Raw genomic sequence first — 13,087 nt, forward strand, 5'->3', positions numbered from 1 at the left:
CACGTTGTACGTTGTGTCTGCATCGAAGGAGCTGCGTGAGGTGCTGGATTATCAGCTGGTGAAAACGCTGGTTGGTGGAGGGAACTGTACGCTTCTAAAGATTCCTCCAAGACAAAAGCAGGTTTAATTCGGTCAACCGACACTGTGTTCCCTTCTCCATTCACCATAATGTCATCGTTTTGTCCCGTGTTGTTATTAGGCGGTGTGGTCCAGTGTAAGGTGGCGTGAGCGCTGGTTTAATGCTGTCTTTGCATAACATGATGTGAGTGCAATGCTTTATTTCTTTATATACAAATGTATGCGGTGTCCCATGTTGCAATGCCGGATGTGGTTGCATGTGTGAAATCCGATCCCACAATTGGATTATTAACTGGGACGACTGCAATAAGTTCCCCGGTGAGGCACCTGGATCAATAAACTTGCCTGGTAGCCACAGGAATTCCCCATAGACCAACTCAGAAGGGGATGTGTCGAGGTCTGGCTTAGTGATGCTGTGGAGGCCGAGTTGCACTAAAGGAAGAGCCATGGTCCACTTCGATTCGTGACACATTATGGCGACTTTAAGGGACTGGTGCAACTGTTCAACCATGCTGTTGCTGGCTGGATGATAACTCGTTACATGATGTGATGCACCGCAAAACTTGCTCAGCTGAGTAAACAATTCAGACTCGAACTGGCGTCCTCTGTCAGCCGAAACGAGCGACCCAGTTGGACATAAATCCTGCAGCCAGCGTTTCAGCAGAAATGTTGTTAATCGGAATAGCTTCTGTCCAGTGACTGAATCTATCAATGATGGTTAGCAAATAGCGTTGACCCTCTGAGGGCGGTAAAGGTCCCACAATGTCCAAGTGGACGTGAGCGAACCTCTCAGTCATGTCTGGTAATTCGCCTACGGGCGCGCAAACATGACGTGAAATTTTGCTGTGTTGACAATTGACGCATGCGCGAGCCCACTGAGGCAATTATTTTGTATCTCTGGCCACACGTAACGACTAGATACGAGCTTCGTCATCGCCTTTACCCCTGGATGACATAAATCGTGGAGGTTATTAAATATTTCCTTATTCAGGTCTGCTGGGGCGAATGGGTGCGCTTTGTTGTTGGAGATCTTGAAATATATCTTAGTGTCTGATCCTGGTACATCAATGAGCTTGAGCTGCAGGCCTGCTATGTCATCGTTTAGGCAATTTTCAAGTTATTGATCTGATTTTTGTGCTTGGGCCAGGCGTACAAGGTCTATAGTCTCCATGATTGCATTGACATGTGACAAACAGTCTGCCACTACATTGTTAAAACCAGAGATGTGTTTAATGTTGGTGGAAAATTCAGCAATAAATTCCAACTGATTAAACTACCTCGACGAGCATTTGTTGTTATTCTGGTGGAAGGCGAATGTTAGAGGTTTACGGTCCGTATAAATTGTAAATACTCTCACCTCCAGCTGTGTTCGTAAATATTTCACAGAAGCTCAAATGGCCAACAATTCCCGGTAGTGAGTGCTCCATTGTTGCTGAGCGGGCGATAATTTCCGAGAGAAAAAAGAGAGGGGCTGCCAGGATTCGTCCACATATTGCTGCAATGCTGCACCTATGGCCACCTGGCTAGCATTGACCACGAGAGGTACGTCTAAAGCAGGGTGAGCAAGAAGTATTTCCTCAGCTATGCTTTTCTTGGCTATTTCGAAAATGTCTATCATTGTCTGTGATCACTGCACAGGTGCTTTGCCTTTTGTTTTTGGGCCAGCCAGCGCCACTGTAAGTGGTTCTTGAAGTTCTGCCGCATGTGGCTGATGGCAGCGATAGAAATTGAGGATTCTGAAGAATTCTTTGGCTGTCTCTGAATGAGGAATATTCAAAATGGCTTTAACTTTCTCTGGCAAAGGGCATGATCCCGCAGAAGAAATTGGGTGACCCAAAAACGTTATCTCTGGTTGTCAAGACGCTCAAAAACTTCAGTGAGATGCTGTTCATGTTCATCTGGCGTCCCTGAGAAGACGAGTATGTCGTCTAAGTAGACAAAACAACATGGTAACCTTCGTAATACAGAATCAATGAATCGTTGCCATGTTTGTGTGGCGTTTCTCAGGCCAAACGTCATAAATAAACTTTTGAACAAGCCAAAAGGCGGTGTAATGGCTGTCTTCGGGATACCTTTCTCAGCAACCAGAATTTGTGTGTATGCTTTGGCACAATCCAACACACTAAACACCTGTTTGCCCCACAATGCGTGATTGTAGTCTTTTAGGAGAGGCACTAGATAGCGGTCTGGAATTGAGCTTGCCTTTAAGGCTCCGTAGTCATCGCACGGCCTCCATGTGCTGTTCTTTTTAGGCACCAAATGCAAGGGTGACGACCTCTCCCCACTAGACGGGTGGATAATGCCCTCGGCCAGCATAGCATCAAACTCTGCCTTAGCGATCGGGAGCTAATCGTCTGGGTCTGCATGAAATCGGGAGGCCAGCCATCATATTAGTGTAGTGTACTGTATCATGACGTACCTTTAGTGGGGCCCCTGGAGGCTTCGTGAGTACAGGGAACTGCGCTAGCAGCTTAGAGTACCTGTTGTCCGCAGCCTGGATCGCCTGGGCATCCTAAGTTGCAGTGCGCCAAGAGGTCTGTGCCGATGATAGGCTCCATCACATCTGCGACTATGGAGTGCCAAACCAAAGAACGTCTCAGTCTGAGGTCTAGTTCCAAATGGTGTACTCCATAAGTCATGATCACAGAATTATTAGCAGCTCACAGTTGAAATGCTGCAGCCGGATGGTATTAATGTAGCTTATCGCGTGGTAGAATGCTGAGGTCAGATCCAGTGTCAATTAAAAACTTTCGACCTGTTTTGCGGTCCGTTACGAATAGACGTACAGAAGATCTGCTCAGTGCACTTATTTCCATGTGATATTTGTTGCTAGTATATGCCCAAGCAGATTACATTTACGTGCCTGTTCTCCATATCGCTGGTGGTACCAACATACATTGGTAGGTGGCGCGTCACCAGAGGTGTGCGTGTTCGATGAAGAGCGGCTTCGGGATCTCCGTCAGAACTGTCCTTTAACATTCCGGTCGGCGAGCAATTAATTCATTTGTCTACTGAGGGTGTTGACCTTCTTAATAAGTTCTCATTCAGCTGTTCATTAAGTGTTTCCACTTTATTCACGAGACTATTGTAGTCTGGTTAAGTTCCCATTGAAGCATTGGAACACACCGTCGACAGATCGGAATAGGAAACAGGCATAACTGCGTCTTGAATTTGGTCGGCTAGATAGGCTACAGCGTCGAAGCGCCATATCAGTTTGTGACACGAAAATGGCCTTCACTTGGGCCAGCAATGTACTGCTCCATAATGTACAAAGTAGTGTATCCGGGACTGTGCTTGCATCGACTTTGCTCCTCAGGTGGCGGGTTTTTTGTCTCCAATGTCCTGTGTTAGAACCTGCCATACCGTCTCCTCTTGAGAGGCAGATACTCATTGAATTAACTCGGGCTTGAGTTTCGTGTAGGCCTCTGTGTTGGGCGGCGAAGTTATAATATCCTGTACTTCGGCAGCATATCAATGGTCTAATTGGCTCACTACCAATGCAAACTTGGTGGAATCTGACATCACACCTGCACAAGGAAAACTCGCCTCGACTTGTGCAAACCATAATGCAGGATTGTGAGGCCAGAATGGTGGTAGTCGTACTGCCAGTCTTGAAATTGTGGGAGTTTCTAGTGTATCTGTCATGTTTCCACTAACAAATGTCACTTTCTTGGTCCTGATGAATCGTCTTCTTAGCCACAGTCATGTTGGGGTCACTGGATGTCGCGTTTCCTGTGCGTTGGACTCGTGACTAACTATTGCTTTCTTATTATGGAAGAAGTATGTCTTCTATGTTTATCATGATTATATTGAAGATCACTCAAGAAAGAACGTATAACATAGGCAGTGATTACACAATAATAACCAATGGAACGTTACAAAAAACTTGGGTAGAACACCCCAGAAACGTTCTGTGAAATCAACAATGGAACAATTATAACGTAGCACATCGTTTAAAAGTCACGGAACGCTCGCGCGCCACAGCAAGTAGTAAGTACATGTCAGCGCTCTTCGCGGCCGGCACGCGAACCTTGTTGACACTTGCATTCCATCAGCTGCTCGCGGCTACCAGCTATACGACCGCCTTAGTTGCCACATATTCTTGGCTTGCACCATTTGTGGAACTGTGAGAAACTTTGTCCTTTGTCCTTGCCAGCCACAGTATCTCAGACTGGATATCGGTATTGGTATTCCAACTTGGATTTTCCATTGTTTGAAAGAAATATTCTGATTCACAGAAAGTGAATGAGTGGGTCCAAAAAGTCATCAGACTACACTACATGTCTTCAGTCAAGTGCAGTGCGAACTTTGTTGTTTGGTCCATTGGAGATGTGGAGCTTTATGTGCCGCTGTGAGCAATGGCCTTTCACTAGGTATTCAGATGCAAATGGCCATTGCAAACAGTTCCTTTTGCAATGTTCCCTTGGCAGCTGGTTGAGATGGACCTGTATTAAACGGCTGCAGAAATACCTGTCGCATTTGAAACTGATTGTCATTGACAAGATGTGACATGTTTCTGGTCCCTGAGTGTTAGGATCTTTTTACGACCACTGTTTCTATACTGTGCCATATGGTTGTGAGTGATACATCATTTCTTGATGACATGTTGGAAAGTTCTCCATTGATAGAACTGCAGCTTTGTGACAGTTTTTCTTTATTTCTTCGTTGATTGTCCTCAATGTTGACATACTGCATTGTTATGATGGTTGAAAAATGGGGTTTGTAATTCTCCTCCGCCACAGTACAGGGTGTCCCACTCAAACCTCCCTGATTTCAAGGACCCAGGAGAGAAAAACCACAGGAGATACGACAATGAGAAATGCACCACATTGTAGAGCATCTCAAAGAATTTATATCCCCGCGTCAGAAATGCCAAGTATCCTCGCACGAGTGCAGCATGGTCATATGAAGTGAAAATGGCGACTCCACAGCAGCACACGCAAGCAGTAGTGTGGTTTTCGGAAACAAAATCGCCCATTACTGTGCAAAGAATTATCATCTTGTGTATGAATGTGATCCACCTGATGTGAAAACAATTAAGGAATGGTGTAGTCAGTTTCTGGCAACAGGAAGTGTTCTGAAACATTCTGGTGGTGCATGTTACTGAGTTTCATAAGAGACAGTGGAGGACATCAGACAAACGTTTCCCAGAAATGCACGTAAGTCAATTCGTCAAGCACCTAGGCAACATGATGACCTCGATCAACATTGCGTTGTGTAGTTCACCAGCGTCTTCGTATGTGTGCTTACAGAGTGCAAATTCTGCAACATCTGACGCTGAACGACAAACTGTGCCGACAACAATTTGCTGTGGATATGCTGCAGCGTATTGATATGGATGCCAGCTTCCAGGAAAGATGTTTACTCTCAGATTAGGCAACCTTTCATCTATCAGGAAGGGTTAATAGGCATAATGTTCGGATTTGGGGTTCGCAAAATCCGCACGTTGTCATTGAACATGTTCGTGATAGCCCTAAACTAAACATCTGGTGCGAGCTAATGCAAGACAGGATTGTGGGACCTTCCCTCTTGTCAGAACAAACAGTAAATAGGTTAGTGTATCTGCATATGTTGGAGCAGTTTGTGTACCCTCAGATACAAGACTTGCAACCCAACATCATTTTTCAACAAGATGGAGCTCTGTCACATTGATCAACAGTTGTTCGCAAGTTCCTGGATAGGAAATTTCCCAGTTGTTGGATCAGACGCGGAGGACCCATTGCCTAGCCACCACATTCACCCGAGTTTATGCCGTTTAGTTTCTTCACGTGGAGATTCATTGTGGTGTCACCGTCAGACACCACACTTGCTAGGTGGTAGCCTTTAAATCGGCTGCAGTCCGTTAGTATACGTCGGACCCGCGTGTCGCCACTATCAGTGATTGCAGACCGAGCACTGCCACACGGCAGGTCTAGTAGAGACTTCCTAGCACTCGCCCCAGTTGTACAGCCGACTTTGCTAGCGATGGTTCACTGACAAATTACGCTTTCATTTGCCGAGACGATAGTTAGCATAGCCTTCAGCTACGTCATTTGCTACGACCTAGCAAAGCGCCATTACCAGTTACTATTGATGCTGTAAAACATGTACCGTCAAGAGCGATGTTCACCAATTATGGATTAAAGTTAAGTATTCCAGCAGCTACGTACGTTTTTTGTTAGTCTCATTTCCTTGACCTGTTCCAGACCTCACGCCAGCCTGCGTGAGCTAAAATGCGTGCCTTTCGGCTTCCTCTCATCGTGGGCTGGCTGTCTTGCCAATCCACAACATTCGTGAAGGACAATGTGTATGCGACCAAAATGGACGATATTCCTACGTTGTGACATTGTATCACTAATGCGATTGCAACAATAACAGAGGGAATGTTACAAAGACCTTGGCAAGAAATTGAATATAGACTCAATATTCTTCATGCTACAAATGGTTCACATGTAGAGGTGTATTGATGATAAATAAATAAATTCTTGAGATGCTCTACAGTGTGGTGCATTTTTCATTGTTGTAGCTACTGTGTGGTCCCCCCCCTCCCCTGGGTCTTTGAGTGGGACACCCTGCACATGAAAAACATTACAATAATTAGCACTAAATTTGACTATAGTATGAAAGGTGTGGACTAGAAAAAATTTTAAAACCAAGTGCACGTTACACTACAACACTTTACTCTAAGTCATAACTGTCTGAAACTGGTTAAACTTGAAAGATTTTGGTTTCTTTCCCATTTGCAAAATAGCTAAAACTCATGATGTGCAGTAGCATAGATTCACTAATCATTACGTTATGAAAAAAGAATAGAGTCACCATTACATAGCTTAATTACTATTCAAATCAGAATTAAGGGTATGGAAGTTGTATAAAATCATTGTCCTGTTTCTCTACTCCGAGTACTGCTCTCATTCAAACAGAAAATTAAGTCCTCCCAAAATGCTACCAGATAGTTGACCTGTCAGAAATACACCAGTCTAGCACCACATTTATCAGCTAATCAGCAAAATTAATTTTCATTGTTCCAGCATTACCACTTAAAGCTCATAATTCCTCAGAACACAAATAGAAGTTTTCAGATAACGTATAGATCCAATGATGCCGCATAATATTACTTGTGCCTCACTAAAATGTTGTTCTCTTTGTTAAGCTCTCGCACAATAAAACAGTACCCAATGTTGCCTAGTTCACAAATAGATCATCAATACAGTTATACCACATTTGTTTGTATTCATGTCTGTCAGCTCCATTATTTTACTTAACATTGCTTACCTGGTTAGCTAGTGGAGTGCATTCTCAAAAAATATCCCTACTGCAGAAACACACTCCCTAACCATTAAGACCCTAACATTATTCATTATTTTATTATTTCATTATTGTTTCATTATATAATAAATAAACACCTGCTCTGCTTATCTAATGCAAAATTGACTCTACTGAAAACCACTCCACAATAACAGATCCTTATGCTAAGACAAACTTAACTGTCATTACTGATCACACAAAATTACCATTCAGAAAAACTATTATTTCACTGTATTCTAGCTGGAAGGGCGATATACATACAAATCTTGCTTATTCTTTCCACACGCATTACTTCAGGCAACTATGTATAAAGTTGAAATTCCTTAATGTTAGAAAAGGCTGCAGCATGACACAGTTCTATAGGTAGATAAATATACTGATTGCATTGAACACATACACTTCTATTATACAACAATGAACATTAAGATGTCATATTTAAGATGTTTTTTACTGCATATTGCCTGTGCTGCTGCACCAATGAGCTGATTACTTTAGATGTTAATTATCCTCCACATATGCTGACGCCTTTCATTTTCAGTTTACCTTCCATTTGTTTGACAGAAATTCTTTCACCACTGTACCAATTTACTTTCTTCCATCCTTTTATGAATCCCTTACTTATAACTAATACAACATAATATACATAAATAATTCTGGAGAAACATTTTCGAAAATATTCCTATACTAAAGCATCCTACTGTACAAAATTACATGAAAGTCGAAGAAAGAATGTTTCTGATTTACTTATTAACTACAGATAGGCTAGGAGAGGGATTTGATTGTCTCAGGAAACATGAAAATTGAGACAGACAGCAGGGGTAAGCATTATTGCCACGTAATGATTCCAACGCAGAATGCTGAACCCCCTACTTACTATTTGCACAAGAAATTAGTTTCAAATATTACATCAGTGCTGATATTCTGAATCACCAAGAAATTACATTCCAACAGCTGTCCTGCCAATTCCACAGTTTCACACTCTTTGCTAGTTTACCAATAGTACCAATAAGTTTTATTCCACAAACATGCATCACTACTATACCCTCTGTGTTCTTAATAGATTCAAAAAATGCCTGTGAAATGCCATTCAAGACACTACCACTGTCCAATAACAAGTAACATGTATTTCTTGTACCCTCGCTGTTATATTCCTATACTAAAGCATCCTACTGTACAAAATTACATGAAAGTCGAAGAAAGAATGTTTCTGATTTACTTATTAACTACAGATAGGCTAGGAGAGGGATTTGATTGTCTCAGGAAACATGAAAATTGAGACAGACAGCAGGGGTAAGCATTATTGCCACGTAATGATTCCAACACAGAATGCTGAACCCACTACTTACTATTTGCACAAGAAATTAGTTTCAAATATTACATCAGTGCTGATATTTTGAAGCACCAAGAAATTACATTCCAACAGCTGTCCTGCCAATTCCACAGTTTCACACTCTTTGCTAGTTTACCAATAGTACCAATAAGTTTTATTCCACAAACGTGCATCACTACTATACCCTCTGTGTTCTTAATAGATTCAAAAAATGCCTGTGAAATGCCATTCAAGACATTACCACTGTCCAATAACAAGTAACATGTATTCCTTGTACCCTCGCTGTTATTTCAGGGTGCCACACTTCCTTTTTGTTTACCATGTGTTCTTCATACAACAAATCCTCATTAATTCTTTCTTTACTTAACACATTGCCCTCATTATCAATAGTAAATTCAAATACTTCGTTCTCATCACTACTGGATTCTTCACTGCTATCGTCATTACAACTACTCTCAGAATCAGACACCCTGTCACTTATGCTATGCTTTAGATTTTGTACTTCTTCCACTTTTTCCCCTATTTCAGTCAATTTTGAATCTACATTGTCGTTTACTTTTCCCAGTTTTCCTCTACCACTACTGCACACTTGGTTTCTACCTCCGTTTCAAAATCACTTTTAATCTGATCTATTTGGTTCTCAAGTTAAACCCTGTTTTCAGCATAAAATTTCCTGGCTGCTTTGACTTCATCTTTACACTGTTTTTCAGGCTCCTCCACCCTCCCACTATAGTCATCACAAAGCTTCTTTCTCTCTCCTACACATTTACTACTCATTAATCTTAATTTCTCATTAGTATTCTGCTCTACTTTCTTTATCTTTTCATCACAATTTTTCACTACTGCCTCAACCTTCTTATTTAATTCTGGAAGATTAGAGCTGACTACCTTAATCTTCTTTTTAATTTCTTTCTACAGTTCATCCTTTAAGCTAACCATGTCAGTTCTAATGCTATCAGTTTTCTTTACCACCCTACTAATGTCTTTTTTCATGCTACTAATGTCTTTTCTCATACTACTAATGTCTTCTTTCATGCTCATATTACTCAAACAACTCAAACTACTCATAATTTGCCTTAACATCACTTCCAAATTTCCGTCTGCCATAAACTGTTGCCCTTGCTGATGTTCGCTACTAGATGCCTCCTCCTTAACCTTAACGATCTCACCCACTTCAGTACTGTTTTCGTCCATTTCACTCACATCGCCACACAATGTAGATGATGCTTTTATCATTACATCTACAATAGGACTTTCGTCCCCATCATTCAAAGTTACATTCATGTCTGATTTATAATCTTCTACAGAACCAGTCTCCTGTTGCCCTGTGTCTCCCATCACACTGTCTTGTTCATTAAGGTCACTCAGTATGTATCACTTAATATAAAACAGCTTTTGCAATGAATTACCTTGTTTTTAATCACTCGTCGGCTGCTGCTCTGCTGTGGTTATCTCGACTCGTTTTCTGCTGCAAGTTGTAATTCTCTCGGTGAGGCATCGTGGTTATCTCGGTCAACTATGTCCACCTTTGTACTACTGGGCTGCTCCTGTACTCAGTGGCTGCTTCCATAGAACCCGATCACTGATTGGCTGCAGTGGCCATGAAACTCCAGTGCTCATTGGCTGTAGCATCTCTTCCATTTAAATCCCTGTAAACAGCTCAAGTTGACACTTCACTGTCAAATTTCTTGAGTTCTAGTCTATTGTGCCCACATACAATGTCCTCACATTGGGGCACGATATGTGATGGTTTGCCTTCTTTATTTCTTCATTGATTGTCCTTAGTATCGGTGTACTGCATTGCTATGCTGGCTGAAAAATAGGGTTTGTAATTCCAGCACTGAATACTGTAAATAATGTAGCCAACAGATGCACAGTTGCATTTCACAGTCTTTTACTTCGACTTTTCACTACCCCCCATAATACACAGTTATATATGGCCTATGCACAATTGTTCTAACTTCCCGTAAGCCTCATTAATATTTTGCAGGCGAACATCAACATATTGCTACAAAAGTTTACTGTTGAACATCTATGAGCAATAAAAACATAACCACATAAGTCACAGTTCTTTCTAAATAATCAGGTACGTATGGAACAGACACTGTCATTGCTTTAACACATGGCCTATTAGTGTAACACTTATTTCACTGTTAAGTTGATTCATTGTTGTCGTTCTAACCAACACAGGTTCCTCGGCCGTGGACTGACTGTCTTTATATATCCTCACAATGATAGGTGCTGAAACTCCATGTTGTTCAATGTTTAATTTACAAAAATTACAATTAAAACTGAACTCATTAAATTAACTGTAACAGTTACTTCTACTACCAGAGTTAGGCTGAATTATTTGTTTAAATTGTGAAATTAAAAAATAAAGTTATGCAAAAAATACTTTTGACAGAACTGTTAATTACTTTGAAATTAATCAAGGGCTTGCTTTGCTAACATGTTCTCGAATAAAGCCGAATAGATACTTTAAGAATACAATTAGTTGTTCCTCCAAATGTTTATAATTAGTACAGAATTTATATGTGAACAGTAGAATTTAAGTTACGAAACAATTACTGATTTCGCCCTATAATGAAAGATACTAACTGGTAATTGTCAAAATAAATTAGAAAAACAATTACATACATAAAACTAAGCACAAAGTTAGATCTGGTCTTATATTCTTTAAAACTGAGGGCCAACCTTTCTCTTTTATAAAAATGCAGATTATATTCTCGTATGTTAATGGTAATCAGTTAAAAGCAAATTTAAGGAGGCAGATGGCAAAACAAAAGGGGAAGTAAAACTATCCCAGCTTGTTTCGTCACAACTTCGTTAATGTTGTGGTCATGGGCACGTCCAAACACTATTGCTCGTTTCTGCTATTCTGTCATGTTTCCATTTCGAACCATCTTACTGTGCTAATTCTACACAACCAACTGGCATATATATACAGGGTACCACATCACGACCATCTACACCATCTAAAGCACTCCAAATCAACCAACAGGTGGGGGTAGGAGGGACTATAATTTTGTCTGGTGAGCTTAACGTACCTTTGTTCTCATTGCTGTCAAATCATTGTTGTACCTGTTCATTATACAGTAATTTATGGTCCATGGGTCTTCCATACATTCAGATTCATGTTTTTAGCGGGATTAACATAATAATTATAAGATTCCATTGTAGTTTTCATTTCTCCAAGCTTGTGTTTTATTCAAATCTGTCACAACATAATTGGTGAACCCCCCATCTACTGTCTTGTCATTTTGTCTCCATGGCTGCACATTTAGGAATAAATATGTCGCTAGTCTGAAAGGAATCTTGTCATTAGGTTTTTAAGAATAGCATAGGGTCTCAGCTGGGTATATTTTTCACTGACATTGATTGACATGTTAGTTGATATATTTTATATTTATTCATTACTGTATAGAAGAGATGTTGAGTTGCAGTCAGGCGTAATGGAAGGACTGTTACACATTTTAGCTTTTGGCCAAAGGACCTTCTTCTAAAGTGGAAAACACAAGCACAACTCACACATGCATGAATACTGTCTCTGGTTGCTGTAGCCAGACTGAGTCTCTGACAGCTCATGTGTATGAGAGTTGTGCTTATACGAATGTGTGTGTTTTTTCTTCTTCAGAGTAAGGTCTTTTGGCTCAAAGCTAAAATGTACAGCTACCTTTTTGTTGTGGCTACTTGTAAATCAACATCTCCACTATATGGTGGGTGGCAATCTCTTCCTGTAAAGCTACTTTAACTAAAAAGAGTCTGTGTACTCTGAACACAATAGGGGTTTATTGACCAGCCTACTACTCAAACTCACTTTAAAACTCAGATTGCGACTTAGTTATTGACATAAGCCATGAAACTTCGCCAGGGAGGAGCTCCGAGATGCGACACATGGTGTTGCAGACTCTGAATGGCTACTTGCAATGATTGAAACTCACAGAAAGGGTGTCTTTCGCCGCTATACATCTCCCCAGGAGCACCCAAAAAATATCAAAATCCAACTCTAAATAACCCAGAAACATCTCAATACCTCTACTAACAATAATAACACGCTTAAACTTAGCTGAACACCAATTACGAATCATTACTCAATTATACTAACTGATAAGGGTATACGTGTTTCACAAAGCCCCTGAAATATCAACCAACATACAGGGTGGAGAAAAATCTGCACATTCGGACTTTGCAGCGCGATTACTCGCATACTGGCAATACAAAAACGTCTCTCACAAAATTTTGTCCTCTACATATTTTTGGGCAGTAAATAGATGTTATAGATTGGCAATCTGGCAACATTGTAATCATGTGTATGGTAACTATCTCTATCAGGATATAGCAGCAGTGCTGTGTAGTTGGTGCAGTGGATAGCATTTTGGATTAGCAGGCAAG

The 13,087-nt window shown here is 40.9% G+C and overlaps 1 protein-coding gene across 4 annotated transcripts in view; it reads left to right on the forward strand.

Moving 5' to 3' along the window:
- LOC124595701 overlaps positions 1–13,087 on the forward strand; it is a 181,959-nt gene that overhangs the window by 115,800 nt on the left and 53,072 nt on the right. The gene's annotated exons all lie outside the window — the stretch shown is intronic.

This window comes from Schistocerca americana, chromosome 2 (genome assembly GCF_021461395.2).
Source record: "Schistocerca americana isolate TAMUIC-IGC-003095 chromosome 2, iqSchAmer2.1, whole genome shotgun sequence".
Lineage (NCBI taxonomy): Eukaryota > Metazoa > Arthropoda > Insecta > Orthoptera > Acrididae > Schistocerca > Schistocerca americana.